Source organism: Hakea prostrata, chromosome 1 (genome assembly GCF_041222555.1).
Source record: "Hakea prostrata isolate BN-2017 chromosome 1, UWA_Hpros_2, whole genome shotgun sequence".
NCBI lineage: Eukaryota > Viridiplantae > Streptophyta > Magnoliopsida > Proteales > Proteaceae > Hakea > Hakea prostrata.
In genome coordinates, this window is record NC_142600.1 from 66,967,853 (window position 1) to 66,987,263 (window position 19,411).

General features: G+C 35.7%; 1 non-coding gene across 1 annotated transcript; it reads right to left on the reverse strand.

The window, feature by feature from the left end:
* Window positions 1-1,046: 1,046 nt before the first annotated feature.
* On the reverse strand, window positions 1,047-1,243 carry LOC149029488 (U2 spliceosomal RNA). The gene has a single exon (XR_016171383.1). It is a non-coding gene; the product is annotated as a U2 spliceosomal RNA (small nuclear RNA).
* Window positions 1,244-19,411: the final 18,168 nt, after the last annotated feature.

Sequence of the window (19,411 nt, forward strand, 5' to 3'; positions counted from 1 at the left end):
CAAAGAGTGATTGACACTATAATCACTAGACTATGCTATGTAGCTTGTCAATGATCCATCTCCAGACATTTGAAATTAGAAGGTATGCACTAAGATTTAATTAACAAACTTCTTCTAGCTATCTCCAAATCTAAGATCAAGGCCACAGTCTCAGAATAGAAATTTGGTTAGACATTGACATTTGGGGAGCTGTAAGTTGAAACATCCTGTTGCACCCGATTATGACTCAATCGTCAAATCACCTATACATCACAGGTTGACCTTAGTTGATCCAGGGTTGCCTCGAGCGATCAAGTCGACATTTCATACAATAGCAAGAAGACTAGCTGTAGAGCCTAGAGAATGACAAATAATATTCGAGAGTGAATTGAGTTACCTCCCTCAAGTGTAGATCTAGGATATTTATAGTTTAACATGAGTGATGAATCATCGTCAGATTCAATTAGCTAGTCACTTTCTCCATCGTCCAATCTTGGCTAAAGGTAAACTCCTATAGGGTTACAAAGCTCGGTTGTGCATCATGCAAGGGAGCTCATCCTAGTTGTCCATGTCTCTCTATGGTTAGGGCTCTTATCCTACCAATCATGAAACGAGGTGCGGTGCGACCTCAACCATAAAATGTTGTATCACACCATCCTGGTTCAATACAGCTTGCGAACAGGTTGGTTCTCATCAAACCCACTCCAATTGAACCCGGTTGGGGCAATTTGGGCATTAACACATCCTTAAAATTTTAGTAACCCACCACCTCGAATCACAAGGATAAAATAAAGAAAAATGATCCAGTCTTCACGGATGAATTCATGGAGAAAACAAGTTAGTGTTCAGTAATTCTGTGCTTTTAACAGACTAGTCGTTGCTTCGAATTGCAGATCCAATTCTTATCCTAACCTTTTCCCCTCAACCTCGTAGTCAATACGATCCCAAAACCACACTACTAAATGATTCAGATATAACACATTTACTGTCTTATTATTTCATATAAATTTGAATTATAGGCAGCAAACACTGAGCTAGGTAAACAATAACCTTTAACCTGGTATTTGTAGGGGTACGCCACGCCCAAGCCGTAGTGCAACGCATGGGCGACACTTGAGGACCCCAGGCAGCAAGCTACTGTGGTGGGCCCTCCCCCAAGAAAAATTAATTTAATATCATGTGGATCGATGATCCACGTATCAGATATTAAACTGATAAGAACAGATACTACACTTGATCTTAGCCAAAAGGCCGAGAAAGGTATGATTTGTTACGTGTTTGCATTTCATTTTTATAGGTTTCATCGGCTCAGCCTCTTTTATCTTTCACGATGTGGGACTATATTCACACTGTAGGAATCGCAAAAGCAATTGGAAAAGGAAGGATTTAGATTATCGGTTGAAGATGGAATAAATTATGGGATAATCTATCATGGTATGAAGGACAATTTATAAGATTCTTATATGTTGGTTGACACTTCTGCTTGGCTTCTGTATAACTAATGGCTGCGTTATTCAGTGAAATTACAATGGTAGTTTGTTTAACAAATCTTAGAATATCTCAAAGGCAAGGACAACAGCCTGGCCAGCATAGACCTTCGCTATATGAAATTAAACAGTAAGTCTCTATCTGTTCAGTTTGAAAAAGAATGCTTCATGAGAAAGAAACTAAAAATGTTCAATGTTTAGACACCTAGATGGAATTTTAGAGACGGAAGCCTCCTAGCCATTCGGTAATTCTTCGGATGTAAGAGTTCTATAAGTTAACTTGACCTAAATGGATCTTGCTTAGGTAGTGCATTTCATGTGGTGGTGTGTGTGGTACCCACATTTCATTAGTGTGTCAAATATGTTTACCAATCCTCAAATGTAACTTCACCTTACCTTTACCATGTAATTAGCCTTGATGAAACTAAAGAAATGAAAGTGAGATAAGGTAAAACGCATAAATGTAGTGAGCTCTTTCAGGCAATATTTATTGCTTGAGAGACTTAAGATGTATAGCGCAAGAGAGATTTAAAATGTACCTTGTTCATTTGCACATTTATGTGACAGTGCACAGCGGAATTTGCTACGGAAAGTTACCGTCGGGTCGAAATATTTGCTATGGTTTATGGTTTTTCGCCACGGTAATTTTCTGTGGCAAAAGCCCTGATTTATTGTAGTGATCCCTTGGTGCGTAATCCAATGATGTGCATAGTGTGATTTTAGGGTGTTGGAAAGAAGCGTTGATTTGCCAACGATCAAAAAATGCTCGATTAGCTTTTCTAGTTAAGAGAATTCATGACAACAACTCTTGAATGGAAAGAAGGGGACCAATATTAAGGTCCCTAGCCTTCTTGATGTATTGTTTATTAGCGACACAACTCTACTTATCTTTACTGTTATTTAGTAATTCATGCATGTATCCAAGTGCATCTTTATCGCAGCAAAGCAACCAGTGAACAGATTAGCATCTGAGCTATAACCCCTCTTCAATAATAATGACAAAATTGAACATTAATCTTGGCCCATAAATTCCAGCACATACAGTGGAACCCATAAAAGTCCATAGATAAGTAAAATGTAGATTTAATTTTTTTTTTATCATTTTTTTTGGTTGATAATTTAGCACAAAAAGATCATACAATGACCCGGTTAACTTATAAACCCTTTAATATGTGTTAAGTCCTTCTAGATGCTAGCTATGTGTTGATTATTTCATTACGATCATGTAAAGGACATTAAAAGCACCAAGATAGAAGTATTGGATTAGAGTTGTGGACACTTCAATAAAGATAAGTATATCAGCTCAAGATAATGAATGGATCTATCTATTATCATCTATATTTCTTTTTTTGGTAAAACCATCTATATCATTTTAAAGCATTGGAAGCATGAAGATACAAACAATATTTGAGGAAATAATTCCAAGAATAGATAATAAACCAAAAGATTACATTCTGTTACCTGAATTTGGGATCAATCACCAATGCAACTCATTACTTATGAAGAAAAAAAATATAACATGATTTTCATCAGGATTTTTACAAGAAAAAGAACCAAGATAGCCCCTACATCCTGTATTTCCTCCTGTGAGACTTGGAAACACCATAAATGAACTTTGTATTGTTTTCAGAGTTATCCTACTTTCTTTGGGTGTTGATGAGGTGATCATTGTACCATCTACTCTAAACGGATGCAGGATACGAGACGGTGGAAAAGGAGAATTCCTATCGAGAAATAACTCAGTGACATTAGCATCTAACATATTTGACCAGTGAGACAATAATCAGCAACCACCCAATCAGAACCGTAGAGATATAGTTTTTCTTTAGCTTTTGGGAGCACTATTATGGCCATGCATCAGCTTTTGAGATGTTCAAATTCCTTTTGTCTCTGTGAACCATTTTATTAATGGGGGGCATCTGTTCTCATTCTACACAACTGATGATTCTGCATTTGCTTGCCCAACTCCTTTTCCATCTTAAATTCTTAATCACACTCTTTGATCCCTAGCTTTCATAATTTACTATCTACTAGCTATACAACAAGGTTTACTTTTGAAATGTTATTCAGTGGCAACTATGAGAATCTCCTTAACACTCTTAAATTAAAACATTGCAAACCAACAAACAGATACAGGATCTGAGCTATTTCCTATACACTAGTAATGACAGGAGATAATGACAGAAGATGAACGTTCTTAATCTTGACCCAAAATTCAAGTATAGACGTTAGAAGCCACACAACACCATAAGTTTAATCTGGAAATCAGATTCTTCTTATTATGATAAATTGGCACAGAAGGATCAGATGATAACTAGGTTAAATATAAGAAAAATTTTAATAGTTTATTTCAATTGCAGGGGAACCAAGTCACTTCTCGCTACTTCTGCTAGTTCATGAACAGCAGATAGAATTGCAAATTAAGAAGAAACTTTTTAAATAAGCTTTCGAAGTGTAGGAAAACAAAAAATTGGAGAAATAAATATAATAAATGGAAGAATCATATCCCATTACTTGAATTCGGGATCAACGATTCACTATACGCAAAATCAATTTAGTACCTATCTGAGAACAAAAATACAACATGATTTTCCTCGACACGAAAAATAAGCAACACAGTTCTACCTGACACTTTTGTCAGAGTAAACTTCCCAGAACATCATCGACAAACTTAAAATCAACATCCGTAAGGCTGCGTTTGTTTGGTAGAATAAAGGTGGAGTGGGAAAAAAAGGGGTGGGAAAATTCTTGAAAAAACAAACTTTTCCTTTAAATCCTAAAAGGTTAGTTTGCTTGGTTGCTTGAGTGGGAAAGTTAGAGATAGGAGCACACTGGAGTGAGTGTGTTGGAACTGATGGGACCCAAGGATCTACCCAAAAATGAGATGTGTTTTCATTTCCAAGCTTCTTCCTTGCCACATTTTTCAATATAGGTGAAGAGGAGGCGATGCTGTTCACTCGTGGATCAAAGGGGGAAGTTGACGGAAATGTTTCCCTTAAGTACCTGTGTGAAGATGGCTCCGTTATCAACTACCAAGATTGTTTAAGCAATAGAGCTTGGTTTTGTATCCAGGCAGGCTGGAGCCCCAACCCTCCAAGGTGTATAGGTTTAAAAACATCCTCTCTTTTTTTTATTTTTTATTATAGCCAGAGACTGGAAAGTTTGTGGCTGTGAACCCCCCTCCTAAAGAAAAAGTTGGTGAATTTGGAAAATTGTGGTTGTGAGTTAAGAACTTTTTATGTCAAAGATTGTTCTGTTGATAGTGTAACCTTTGTTTGAAATACACTATAGAATGAAAAATATGTTTGGTGTGTAAAAATGAAATAATTGACAACAAATGATAATGACCTGCTAGGGTTGGGAGCATATCATCTTGATATGACAGATGAATATTTTGATCAAGAGGCTTCCTTGAAGTCAAAACTTGTACAAGCAATGGATCGTTTGGACTCTCTTCTTCGGCAGAAAGCAAAGTCCAGGTGGTTGAGGGAGGGAGATAGGAATTCAAAATTTTTCCATCTGTCTACTAAACTTAGAAGGAATAAAAACTCTGTTAAATCTTTGCGAAGAATGGATGACACTTGGACATCAAGTTCGGTTGAACTGCAGGATTATGTGGTGACTTACTTTGAAAACTATCATAAAGCTGGTTCTTACTTGGGACACCCAGAGTTGTTGTCTATGATTCCAAAAGTGCTTATGGATGATGATTGTTTATTACTTGAAGGTTTGCCCTCTAATGAGGAGATCAAAGGAGTGGTATGTGACCTAGATCCTGACAGTTCTCCAAGACCGGATGGCTTTCCGGGAAGTTTTTCCACAAATGCTGGGATATTGTTTCAGCCGATTTTGGGGCTGTTGTTCGATCCTTCTTTCGAAAAGGAAAACTTTCGAAAGGGGTAAATAATTGTTTCCTCACTTTAGTTCCCAAGGTGGAGAATGTAGCTACACTGGACAAATTTCGGCCTCTATGTATGGGGAATTTTTTTTGCAAAGCATTGTCAAAGATAATGGCTTCTCGGCTGAGTCCTGTTTTGCCTAAGCTTATTTCTGAAGAGCAAGGAGCTTTCCAGAAAGGTAAGATGATTTCTGAAATATTGCTGTCGCTTCTGAACTTACAAATATTTTACATTCTTCTGTTAGAGGGGGAGGGATGGGAATTAAGATTGATATTATGAAGGCTTATGATATTCTATCATAGGAGTTTTTATTCTTGGTCTTGAAGGCTTTTGGATTTTCAAATAGATGGGTTGGTTGGATTCATGAGATGCTTCAGTCTACTAGAATCTCAGTTTTATTGAATGAGGGACCAGTTGGATTCTTTGGAGTTGAGAAAGGGCTTCACAAAGGGTACCCTTTATCTCCTCTTCTTTTTCTTCTTGCGAGAAGAGGTACTATGCGAGGGCATTCATTCTTTGATAGCTCTGGTAGATTGAGAGCTTTGCCGTGGTCCCGGGGGTAGAGTTCCTTCCATTCTGATGTATGTTGATGATATTTTTATTTTTTCAAATGCTTCTTTATGTTATGTTAAAGCTTTGAAAAATTCTTATCGAAGTATCTAGAATTTTCGGGTCAACATATTAGTTTGGAGAAGAGTAAGCTTTTTCTTGGACGTGTGCCTCCTAGTCGAAACAGAAATTGTGGACATATTAAATATCCCAATTGCTCTCTTTCCTACTCGATATCTGGGATAGATATTTTTAAAGGAAGAGTTACTCTGTCGGTTGTTAGTTTTAGACAAGATTAAGAATCGGCTACAAGGGTGGTGTGGAAAGCTATTATCTTTGGCAGGTAGAGTGGAGTTGGTACGTTCAGTTATTTCTAGCATGCCAATTCATAATTTTTCAGTGTACTGGTGGCCTAGCTCTATTATTTCTCAAGCAAAGGCTTGGATGCGTAACTTCATTTGGACGGGGTATAGAGGGTGAAGAGGTTCGTGTCTTGGGAAAAAGTATGTACTCCAAAATGTGAGGGTGGTTTGGGTATTCGGAGATTAAGAGATGTCAATTTTGCTTCCTTATGCAAGTTGGCTTGGACAATTAAACATAAACAATCTGTTTTGCTCATTTTTTAAAGGGGAAGATGGTGGACAAAAGGGGAAATTTAAAGATTTATGGGCGCAGTCATCTTTGATGTTGGGATTGAGGAGGTTTGGGGTTTTGTTCAAGCTAATGAACGGTGGTCGGATATAAATTTCGGTTTGGATGGTTGGGGAATTTTACCATTGGACTATGTTGGTATTCCTCTAGATTTAGAGGGTCATTTGAAATTGTGATTTTTTGCAAGGGGAGTGGAGATTTCCGTCGGTGGACAATGCCAAATTTCAAGAGGTGATCTCTCTTATTATGTTATATCCTGTACCTTGTGCTGGTTTTGTTGATGTTTGTCATTGGCAAGGTTCGGTGGGGGGAGAGTTTAGTTTTCGATCGGCATGGGATCTCTATCGTAGAAAAGGAGAACAACTGGAATGGGCTAAAAGTATTTGGAAGACTTCTTTGCAGCCTAGACAACAAGTTTTCTGTTGGAGACTTTTTCATGATAGGCTACTTGTTGATGCCTTGTTGACTCGGAAATGGATTATGCTGGTCTCTTGTTGTAATCTATGTGGTAAAGCTTCAGAGGACATAGGACATCTCTTTCTTCACTGCTCATTTTCACGTGGATGTGGAGAAGCTTTTGCAGCAAAGTTTGGTTATAGTTGGACGAGAAAAGATTCGATTGTAGAGTCGTTCAAGGCTTGGAAACACCGGCCTCTTCACGGTCTCCTTCTGATGCTTGAATTAATGGATGTTGTTTGCTTTTATACTTTCTTTGGATGGTCCGCAATCAAATCCGGTTTGAAAATTTAAATTTCAGGACTAATGAGGTGGTGAGTTTAATTTTTTCAGACTTAGTATAGTTTGGCTTTAAAATGGATGGAAGAAAAGTAACTCCTACCATTTTTTCGAATGCAAGAAGACTGGGCCTTCACTTCTCTGTTTTTAGTGCTGCTCCTCTACAAGAAATTTTTTGGTGTCCTCCTGCTGTAGGTTGGGTTAAACTAAATATTGATGGGTCTTCTTTAGGCAATCCAGGAAGATCTGGCGGTGGAGGAGTATTTCGAAATGAAGTTGCTGCGGTGGTTTTCAATTTCAGTATTTTTTTAAATGTTAAAACCAACTTTGAGGCTGAATTGGAACTTTCATTCACGGATTATGTTGGGCAAGGCATTTACAAATTAAAAAGCTTTGGGTAGAAAGTGATTCAAAAGCTGTGGTGACTTTAATATAGCAGAAGAAAATACATTGGTATATCTTTCATATGTGAAGAGAGTTACAAGAATATTTGTTGACTATAGATTGGAAGATTTCACATTGCTATCGTGAAACTAATACGATGGCGATTTTTTGGCAAATTCGGCAGCTAGAATAGGAACTTCTGATATTAACATTCCTTGGTCAGCTTCAATCCTCAATGAACTTGATGTGGATGCCTCTAGACGTCCTACATTTCGTTTTATAAGTTAGTGGTTTTCTAATCTGAGTAGGAACCAGTGAGGAAGGGTGTATTGGGGGCAACAGTTGTCGCGGGTAAGGGAGGTTGGTTCTTTATACGGTATTAATTGATGTAGTTTTAATATTTCTTCTCCGCTTAATATAATGATCCTTTTAGCAAAAAAAGGGTTGGGAGCATAGTTAGTAAGTTTGAGTACATCGATATTTCGTGTAAGGATATGTACGGCAATTAAATCTGTCCATATGACAAGTAATACAATTCCAATAATTTGGCCTAATAAGTCGTGTACGACAATTGTACTTTACGTGTTTTTAATACGATTGATTTGAATAAGTTCGGGAGCAAAAATACAGGGAATAAGAGGTGGTTTAATCTTTGTGAAAATCAAAAGTAAACTAATTTTCCCAATTAAATTCAGAGTTTCATGCCTCCATAAAAAAATAAAAATAAAAAATCCTTCTATCCAAAAAACAATAATAAAAAAACAAAAACCTAATTTGAGACAATTTTTTCTTTTGGATCTCTTTAGATAGGATAAAAAAGGCAAATATATAAAAAAAAAAATTTCCTTCGGTAATAACAAAAATTATTTCTCATGTAACTCATTAACTCCGCAAAACATTGTTTAAAATAAGAAAGTGGAAGAATCATTTGTACATGATGTATCATGTTTGCTCTTTTTTACTATCAAACAATTCCAATATTTTATTGTACTTTGATAGGTCTTTGTTGCAATGCTCTATGATAATGCTCTTTATCCTTTGCATATCCTTGTATAAAAAGAGATGTATTACTCCATTACCATCAACCAAGCAAAGACTATGATCAAATGTTATAAAATTGAGTATACATCCCTTCAATTTGCCCTAAATTAACCAGGAATCTTGTATTATTTTAGTGACCATTGATTCCAATTGAGACTTGCAATGCTTATTGGCCCTCCATTTTGATGCTGTCATCATAACTGTTAGGCAATCTTCAACATTATAAGTGGATTTAAAGCATAAAAAAAACTAGAAACAAATCTTGTTTTGCCTGGCTTTTTCAACTTCCTATTATATTTCAACATAAGACATCTTATAAAAAAGGAACTAAGTAACTTACAGATGGATTGAATAGTCCAACAAAGGTGATAGTTGACAATGAACAAGTTACAAGTCTTGCGAGTTGTGAATGAAGAAGAAACATAAAGCGAGAAAAAAAAAATAAAGAAATGAATACATATAAATACTAGGAATTGCTCATGAACATTTTGGCCTTTTATTTTTTAAATAAGCTTAAAACGAATTAATATGCCAATTAAAACGATACAATTAATACATAAATACATACCGATGGGTTACAAAGTTGGATACGGTAATAGTGTATGCTTAATATGCAGGAAGAGTTCCTTTTTTTCAATTATATGTTTGGATGCGTATTAATACAACGATTAATATGTTTATTTACTAACTATGGTTGGGAGTGAGATAAAAGAGAAACAATCGGATTTTCACAAAAGGAATCAATGTTTACTATACTTTCAAATTGTAGTTGGATTTTAAATGACTTGTGCAAAAAGAAATAGAATGAGTTTTTGACCCAAAATTCATAATAGACAAAACGCCCATTATGGATTTTGAAGGTTTTTCTATTACTTTAAACCAAAATAGGATTTGAATAGATACCAAACACATTAAAAAAATGAAATGTCAAAAAAGAATGAGAAACAAATGGCCCAACCAATGATTAGACCAAAATCTTACCCTCCTCCCATCACTAGTAGCCCAATTCTCAGTCTACCGTACAAATTTCTGAACCTAAAAGAGAAGAGTGTTGTATGTGGCTTTAAATAACCCACTGAGTCAACCAATCTTGCTCTCCGAAATTGAGCGCTACAAAATTCTTTATGTTTTATCATCCATGCCAGTTTGCATAGGCATTCAAAATTGACGTCATGAATCCGATGAATCCCCAAGCCGCCTTCAAACTTTGGCAGGCATCGTTGTCCCACTTCATTGTGATATTTTTTGCTGACTCAGTATCACCAATTCATAAAAAATTTCTCATCCAAGCCTCCGCTTGTTTGATGATACTCCTTAACCACCAATAGACTAAAAAAAATATGGATTGAAATGCTTGATTCAACAGATCATACAAATTCCATACAACTAGCTTGAGATAAAAATTTTCCATTCCATCCTTGCAACTAGGATTTGATTCTGTCAAGAATTGGCAGCAACCTTGATCGGGTCACTAAACTTCTACACCAAGATACCATGTAGGAAAATGCGAATTCGGAATCCCTAAGATTTTAGCTGCTCTATGCCATTGGTGAGGGGCAATTTTTCCTAAGAACAACCCATGTGCTTGATTGGTCCCATTTAGGGCTGCAGCAAGGCCAGCTTGGGCTGGGCTTTTCCAATAACAATCATAGTTGCAAATTCATGCCTTGACTCTAATTCATGGCTTAGAATTCTTGTCCCTGACCTAAACTATAGGGCTAAGCCAAGCCCATTCTCAGGTGAGTCGTCCCTGATTGGGCTTGGTCGGGCGTTGGCCTGGCCTAGCTTGTTCATGTCTCTAATTGGCCTTGATCATTTGCCAGTCCTTGATTGGCCCTATCTATGTCATTGTCTCTGATAGCCTTGTCCTTGATTGGCCCTTATCATCATCCTTTCCCTGATTGGCTTTGTCCCTATCCCTAATCACTTTTGAATCATATATAATCACATATATAATTGATAAAATGCATATTTGGCCTTTTGTTAATTTTGAATGTAACTTGTTATCCAATTTTCTACCAAAAAAAAAAAAATTCTTGTCCAATTTGAATATATAAAGTATTAGTCTATTATAAATGTATTATATATTTAAGTGACTAACAAATACAATTTAATGTCGAATTTTGTATTTTTCCTTATTCTAATTTTAATATATATCTAATCAACTTGTAAAAAGTTAAAAAAAGAAAACTTTATAATGAGTGCAAAAGGGATTATTCCATATATATGCACCATATAAACAAATTACCAGTGATACTAGGTGATTTGTCTTTTAATATTAATGTCACCACAAAACAAAGCAAACTATCAGTTTCACCCTTAGTAAACTCCACTAACAGATACATTTTAGAAGACAAAAACTTATCCAATGATGTAAAGTATCTATTATATCATGTTAATCAAAATCCAATTGTTTTTACATAGAAGAAAGTGAAAATATAAATAACTTTTACCTTAGACGAGTTAGTATAATTTTATTCTTCCAAATCAAGTTTCTCAAATCATACCAATAATTCTCGCCAATTTGAATTGAAAAATAAAACTCTAATTAAAAAAGTGAACTACATTCTAGCAATGATTCATTTGTCAATCTCTTTTGCAAGTTAATTTCACGTTCATTTGATTGATTGATTCATAAAAATAAATATACAATAGATGTTAGATACTTCACATATTGGAGGCGATGCATCATCTTCTACCAATAATTAGTATGGTTAAATTTTGTTTTAATACTGTATATCATCTAAAATATTAATTACAGATCATGTCATTCAATTTTCTCTTGACCTTGATTTTGAAATTTTATGTAGATTTTCAAATTAAGATTGTCAATCTATAAAAAATTATGCTTAATGATTTGATTGTTATTTATAGTCGAGGCAAGTAAACATATTTACACTCTTATACTTGTTTTGTGCTTTGATCATTAAAAAAATAATACCTAGAATAGTTTAATTGGAATGGTGATCATAGAATGCCCTATTCCCCCCCTTTTTTGGGCAAAAGAATACCCTAGGTCATGAGTAACGATTTATAACTTTAAACTTATGGCCTTCAAATGTACCCTAGTTTAATTAGAATTTTAATTCTAAAAGACCTTAATTAATTTTGATTAAAATAATGATTCTAAGTAAGTCAATAATTATTTAGATAAATATATATAATAAGCTGTGGGATGTGACAAACAACTTAACGTTTTTATGAATACATATTAAAATAAAAAATTATTTATTTTTACTAAATGAAAACAACAAAAGAAATAAAAAATAATATAAAACTAAGTGGACTCATTGGATCAGAATGACTTAGGATAAAAAACTAAAAACGAAATGGACAATCAAACAGTGAAACTTCCAAAAGCCAAAGTATTATTTAATTTGATATAAAAATCAATTAAAAATGAAACTTCTGACATGCTATTATTGTCCATATACTGAATTTAATAAAACAATATATCGATGAAATTCACAACAGAAATATGTTTGCCCTAACCTACCCTTGGGGAAAAAATCTTGAGTCGAGGCCCAAGTAGGTCAAGGCCACTAGTGCCAAACCTACATCATACCTATATATATGCATTTTGCTAAATTGCAAAAACTTAATTGAGAAATTCTAAGATGCACTATCCTGCTTAAGCTAAGAAACGCGTATGGCATCCTTACTAAGATATAGCTCATTATATTAAAAAAATTAAATGCATACAGCATTTTTACTTTCACCCAAAAAAATTCGGCATTAATTATGACCATTACGTTCATTATATTAAAAAAATTAAATGCATACAGCATTTTTACTTTCACCCAAAAAAATTCGGCATTAATTATGACCATTACGTTGGTAATATCGACAAATTCCACTATATAATTGTCCATTCTAGATTTTCAAGCAAATTTCATGTGGTTGCAATGGAGAATTCTTTTAGGTATTATCTTCTTTCTAGTCCTGTTCTGTTCTTCTTTTATATCTGTGTTATTTACACCATGATCTACACCTATGCTTCCAATATAAGTTTCGCTTCATCTTCTTCTTTCTTTTGGGTTAAATTTACCGTACATATACCAGTTTTTCTATTCTACATTAGTTTAATTAAGTCAGTGCTGTTCTTTTTATTTCCTTATGATACAATCTTTATCTTGCTCCTTGTATTCGATTAGCATACTGTTGTTTCTGCAGGAGAACAAGAAGAAAGAATAGGCTGAATTACAAAAAACGAAGAAACGTTTTCATCGGATCAATGATTTACCAAAGGTATTATTCTTCTCAGTCATATTTCTTTCTTTCTTTCTTTGTTTCCACGACTGGATACTTTAAAGTAGGCAATGAAAGAAACCATGTTACAGACCCTTTTTTATATGATATTAATAAAATATTGAATTGATCTAGGATTAGTTTCAGCTTAAGATGAAACCTTCTTAAGTTATTTTTTTTTTCTTCTTCGGGAGAGTGAAGGAAGTATTCATGCTCTTTAGTTCAGGTATGCATCACTTTCATTTTTCTTGTTTTATTGTTCCTCTGCCAAAATTTTCTGAATCTTTAATTTCATCACAAGAAAATTCGTCAGCCAAAGCTCTTCCAGTATGAGGATTACAATAGCCACAGCCCTTGCCCCTGGCCCCTGCCTCAATCTTAACAAGTGGCTTTGCCAAAGGGTGTACATATGCTGCCAAGCCCAACTACCGTGAACCTACCTGCTTTGGCAATGGGCATCTGTTATTCATGGTATAACTTTGAACCTGAATAAGTAGAAGAGTCAGCTATTTTTTGTTCTCTGTCTGGCCTCGTTAGGGTTGCTAGGATGTTGTAACTGTATCGGATTGGGTTCACTTGGGACCTGCCTTCCTGCTACTACCTAGTACACTTTTACATCCCCAATAATTTTATTTCCAACACAGCTGCTTGAATTGTAATTTTTGTTCTACAAAGTTGAACATGCTTTGATTGTAATGAGCAAAACTGTATCTGGTTGCAGTGATAAAAAGAATGCCATTGGAGAAGCTGTCAGCCGAATATGTCGAGAGAGTTTCAGCATGGTTGTCAATGGTATGTATATAGCAGAAGATGCAAGCCCCTCAGAAGACATGAACATGCATTCACACTAATGCACACGCACGGTTACATAGCCTTGCACTGCAGATACATAACTGCAGTATTCCACACTGGAAAGGAATCAAGTGCCTTTCCCCCCCCCCCCAAAAAAAGTTTTCTATCTGTTTCTTTTCTTTTTTTTTTTTTTTTAATTCCAGAGTATTGTAGTATGCATTATAATCTTAGCTTGAATCACAGAACTAATTGATTCTTTGCTATTGGCTTTTTCAGTCTTGACCGAACTCATTGACATGTGAGTTAAGTTCATCTTTTGATTCAGTTAAATAGTTTTTCACAAATGATTTTGCATTATATTTGGCATTCACTTAAATCTTATAATTCGAGGTGTGTGGTCTGCAGATACAGCGAATGGATTGACGAGTGTGACCGGGTCAACAATGCAGATGACGATGCTGCAAGCTTGCCCCTGGGAAGTCTTGTCCATTATGCATAAGCATCAACTAAAAAGCAAAAATGGATGTACTCTAGGGTTTCATGTAATCTGCTTTGAACCTAGGGTGGAGGACGTTGTGCTGATGTGTCTCTGATGCACGAGGGAGAAGATGGGTCAACGATATATATGTATAAGCAAATTGATTTTTTTCATTTAAATTTGATCAATCATTTATATTGATATTGCTTACTGTCTTTTTCATGTATAATGGTGACCCTACTGTAATTTCTTCTCATAGAATACCTCGCGATAAGGTAAATCCCGTCTTTGTTCCTTCAATCCCACTTATCTTTGTTGGAGATCTTGATGCTCAAAATATTAATTTGTCCACAGCTAGAGTTTCTGCGGAGTACCCTTGAGTTTACAAGGGATCAGGGAAATGAAGAACAAAGGTACAGTTTACTTTTCTGTTTTCACCTCCATTATCTCCCATCTTCTTATTGTTTAAGGAGTTCTTCACATAAATCTTCCCGTGATTGTTGATTTTTTGTTGAATTAGGTTTTATGATATGATGAACAGCTCAGATGCTCAAGTGAAGGTAATTCCTACAGCATGCAACCAATAAGCAAATCGATTGTGGGTTCTTTCATTAAGGCAAATAATTTCCCAACTGTGCTGCAGGAACTTGCGAATCATGTCCACGAAATGAAACGTGGATTAGAGGATGATTAGAGGATGCCAAAGCAAAACTGAGGTTCCAACCAAGTCTTTTTAGTCAGCAAACTGGATTATTATAGCTTCTGCATGGAACCCTAACACACATGAATCCATTGTATTCTTTGCAGTATCTTTGAACATGATCCTAATCAAATCAGGTTGAAAGACTATGATCAGGTTGGAAGACTATTTTCTATTGTATCTTATTAATATAAATTTTTGTAGCATGGTTGACAAACAAAATCCACTCTAGTCTCAATTTCTATTTTACCCTTAATTAGTTTTTTATTTTCTGTGGAGTACTATCAAGTTTTTATTTTTTATGTAAGTTGGTTTAGAAAATAAACCCTATATTGGGATTAGTTACTATTGCAGCAAAAACCTGTTCGACGTGCGAGACAACCGACCTGCAAAACACGTGACTTGACTAGAGACCTTATCCCGAATTTTGGGTTGGTTAGTTAATATTTAAACGTTGTACGCTACTTTGTATGCACGCTACTTGGCTTGTTTCGGTCACAAACTGACTAGAGCTTGCTCGGTTTGGTTAACCGCTGGTTGAACCAAGTCGGTTTGTTAAAGGTCGGTAATATCAATTACATTGCTATTAATACAATGCTAGGTGTGGGGGAGGGTTTAATGTGTTCAACCTCTCTCCTCTCTTCTTCATTCTTTTCATCGTTCCTCACTTTGGTCTCTTCTTCCAAATTGCAGCAATTTCAAGAGATGCCACTGTGGACCTTCTCTGGATTGCAGCTCGGGTTGTGACAAAGACTGCCTCAGCCGGATCTGTAACATTGAATGTCTCAACGGACTCAGCCCTTGGTGGCGATATATTACTTCAATTGTATTTAATTTTTATCTTGATTTGACACTAAGTGCAAATATTATTCAATGGAAAAAAAAAAAAAGAGAGAGCTAGAAAGTCCTACAAAAAAATTATATTGCATTCAACAATTTTGACCTTTTGTTTTGATAAGTTGTAAATTACTCAAAAAACTGATCTTAATAAGCTGATCTTTGTGATTGTCTTCAACTTATTTGCATAAGATCTTTAGTTTATTTTGTTCATTTTGTTCATTTGGATGATTTGTTCAATTACCCGGTTCCTTGGATTGGGTCTTGTCTTCTACAGTTATTACTGCTGCTATAAGAAGGATTTAGATTCCTCGAAGCTTGTAATCACTATTTTAAGTTCTCTTGATACATTATTATCTCCAATGACACAAGTCTATATAAATGCAAAGATCAAAGTTAGAGAGGTGAACATGTGAGAGGAGATATTTTCATTGCATGTGAAGTTTTGTTTGTTAATTTTTGTTGCATGTGAAGTTTTGTTTGTTAAGGAACTTGTTCTTGACAAAGGTTTTGATAATGAAAAATGGATCAAGCTCTATGGGGAAGTGAGGCAGTAGGTGTTTTCGGTGTAAGCTGCTGATCACCTTCCAATTCTGATCATCTTTGAACCTGATAAACGACCCTCTAATATTCCCTTTTGCTTTTAACAATTTTTGGTTGGAGAGTCCACACTTGGTGGACGTTGTTAGACGTCATTGGGGTGACAGGATTTTTGTTTTTGCTGAGAAACTTGATAGGCGGAAAGGGGTTTTGAAGGGTTGCGCAAGATTGGAATTTCCTAATCTATTATTGGAGGGTTTTTTTTTTTCCGCTAAAAGGGTCATTTGTATTAAGAAGCGAAAAGAAAAATTACAAACATACTATCAAAGTGTCATCCCTCAAACCCGCATATATCAGTTGCCCCCAAATACCCAATCTCGCTGGATCCAACTCACATAATCATAGATAATGAATCAAAATCTGAAACGAGAGCGACCAACAACCTCTAAATCAAGTTCTTTCCTTATCAATGCTATCTAGGTTATATTAAAATCAGTTTACTCTAACCTTCTTATTTTTCCTTGGGCAATCAGGCTTACGACGGAGAGAGCCACACTCCACTTGATCAGGAAGTGAGCTTGAAGGAATAACTACTTTCAAAAGCTGCTGCTCATCCATACTGTAGTGAACGACCAAAAAAGAGCCTTTCAAACCATTCGAATTTTGTTGGGCCCCACATAATCCTACTTGATGCTCAATTAATGGATCATTATCTACAATCAAATTTTGCTGGGAGCCCACTCTACTTAAAATAGTTGTAACCAACTTCGAATTCAATTCTTTATTCAAAATATTTTGAATTTGAAAAGAACCCGTTCTAAGTGAGAGAGAAAGACTAGGAGAGGAGAGCTTACCCGAATTTTGCTGGCCAGAGCTTGGTAAGCACAACGACATATTCACCCTCAATGTATGGAGATTCCTTTTTCAAATGGGATACTACGACCAAACAACTGCTCTACTAAATGTTGTTAAGCTTTAGGACCCCTTCTTCACCAAAAATCAAGGCTAAAGGTTCTTCACGACAGATAGAAGCAACAAAATTTTCCGTTTTTCTACTAAAATTTGTAGAGATAAGAACCAAATCAGAAATTTTAAAAAATCAGATGGAGGGTGGACGTCTGGGATGGAGGACTTAAAGATACAGTTCTACGAGAATTTTCATAAAACAGGTACTTCATCAGACTTGCTAGAATTTCTAGAAGCAATTCTATCTATTTTGACTGAAGAGGACTATAGAATACTTGAATCTCTCTAAGGATGTGATAAGGAAGAGAATATTGGACATGATCCAGACAGTGCGCTTGACCCTGATGGCTTTCTTGGATTGTTTTATAGAGCTTGTTGGGAGGAGATATAGTTCGACTTTGGTGTTGCTATCTGTGCTTTTTTTTCAAGAATGTTGACTACCTAAAGGGGTAAGTAACAATTTTATTACCTTTACTCCCAAGGTGTCCAACACTAACTCGCTAGAGAGTTTTGCTCAATTTATATGGAGAAATTTTATTGCAAAATCATCTCTAAAGTGATGGCTTCACAACTCAATGGCTTTCTCTCTCAATTAATCCTAGAAGAGCAAGGAGAGTTCTAATAAGGTAGATCCATCTCTGATTATATTTGTATTGCTTTTGAGTTAACAAATTTATTGCATACAACTGTGTAAGGCGGGGTGTTGGGGCTAAAAGTAGATATAGAGAAAGCCTATGATACCCTTTCCTAGAAAATTGGTTGGATTTAGGGGTTGTATGGCAATGATATTGTGCCAAATTTCCCAATTCGGCACAGAATGCACTTTTTATGCGTTTGTGCCAAATTTACCCTACAACCCCTTAATCCGTAGATTTTGATGGATAGTTACCGAATTCGATGCCAAGACTATACATTCGAGGATGAAAAATTGCTAATGAATTGGTGATCACTATGTCGTTGCTTGTACAAAAGGAATTCTCAATTGCTTGGGGTGTTCACCATTGTAAGTATGTCCAATTGAAATCAATTTTAAGATAATACATGAATATGTCCTATTCTTTTAAGTGCAACTGAAAATTAAAGTTCTTGTTGCCAACTCTGTACCTTGGTATGCAAGCTAATCTCACCTTAATTGTCCATGATAGCAGTTTATCAAGCTTGTCATTGTCACATTTTTGTCCTTAACCTAGCATTGGCTCTAGCAAATCTAACAAAAAAAATAATAATAATAATAAAATAAAATCTCAATTAAATTGAAAATAAGATGCATAATTTTTTTCCTCAGAGACATCATTTGTATTAAAAGAATGAAAAATATTTACAATACCATGCTACATACACCATGAAAGGAAACCATAGTCACCCAAACCCACAACAGTATTTGCCCTCAAAACACCCGACCTGACTAGTGACTATCTCTTTCAGAGCTAAACATGGTGTAAAAACCTTACAACAAAAAGATAAAAATCTGAACCAACCTCAGAAATGAAATCTAGGCCATTCAGATCACCAAAGCTGGCCACATCACATAGATCCATACCTGAACACCTCTCCCTTGCTGCCAATTTTTCCATATAATCAGCTATCGGGTTTGTCTCCTATAGCAGTGCGTTATTTTCCACTCCATAGATTGCAGATGTGCAATAAGTCCTCTGCAACACTGTTGGTTCCACCATGGACTTCTGTTGGATCAGCACTACAGCCACAACAGAATCACATTCGATCCAGTGCTTCGGAATCTGTAAATGCTTGGCCTATTCCATTCCAAACATAAAGGTTTCCATTTCAACTTGAATTTTATTTCATCTTCACCCCCAAATAAACATGATAGGATCCTAGCACTGTAGCATCTTCATCAAGAAACACCCCGCCCACACCCATGGGTTCCCCATTAAACACCCACAAATTTTTGAACTTTACCCAAAGTCTGGGGAGAGTAGCCCAAAACACTTCTTGTGGTTGAGCAGCCCCCATCACTGTCGATGATAAGCCCATCCTTCTTGAGTAAACCAGAACTTTGGGTTCATTGTCCTCCCCTCAACCTTATACGCTTGTTGCCCAATATCAAAGAAAACATTTTGAATAATACACTCAGGTGCACAATCAAGACCATCATAGCTAGGTC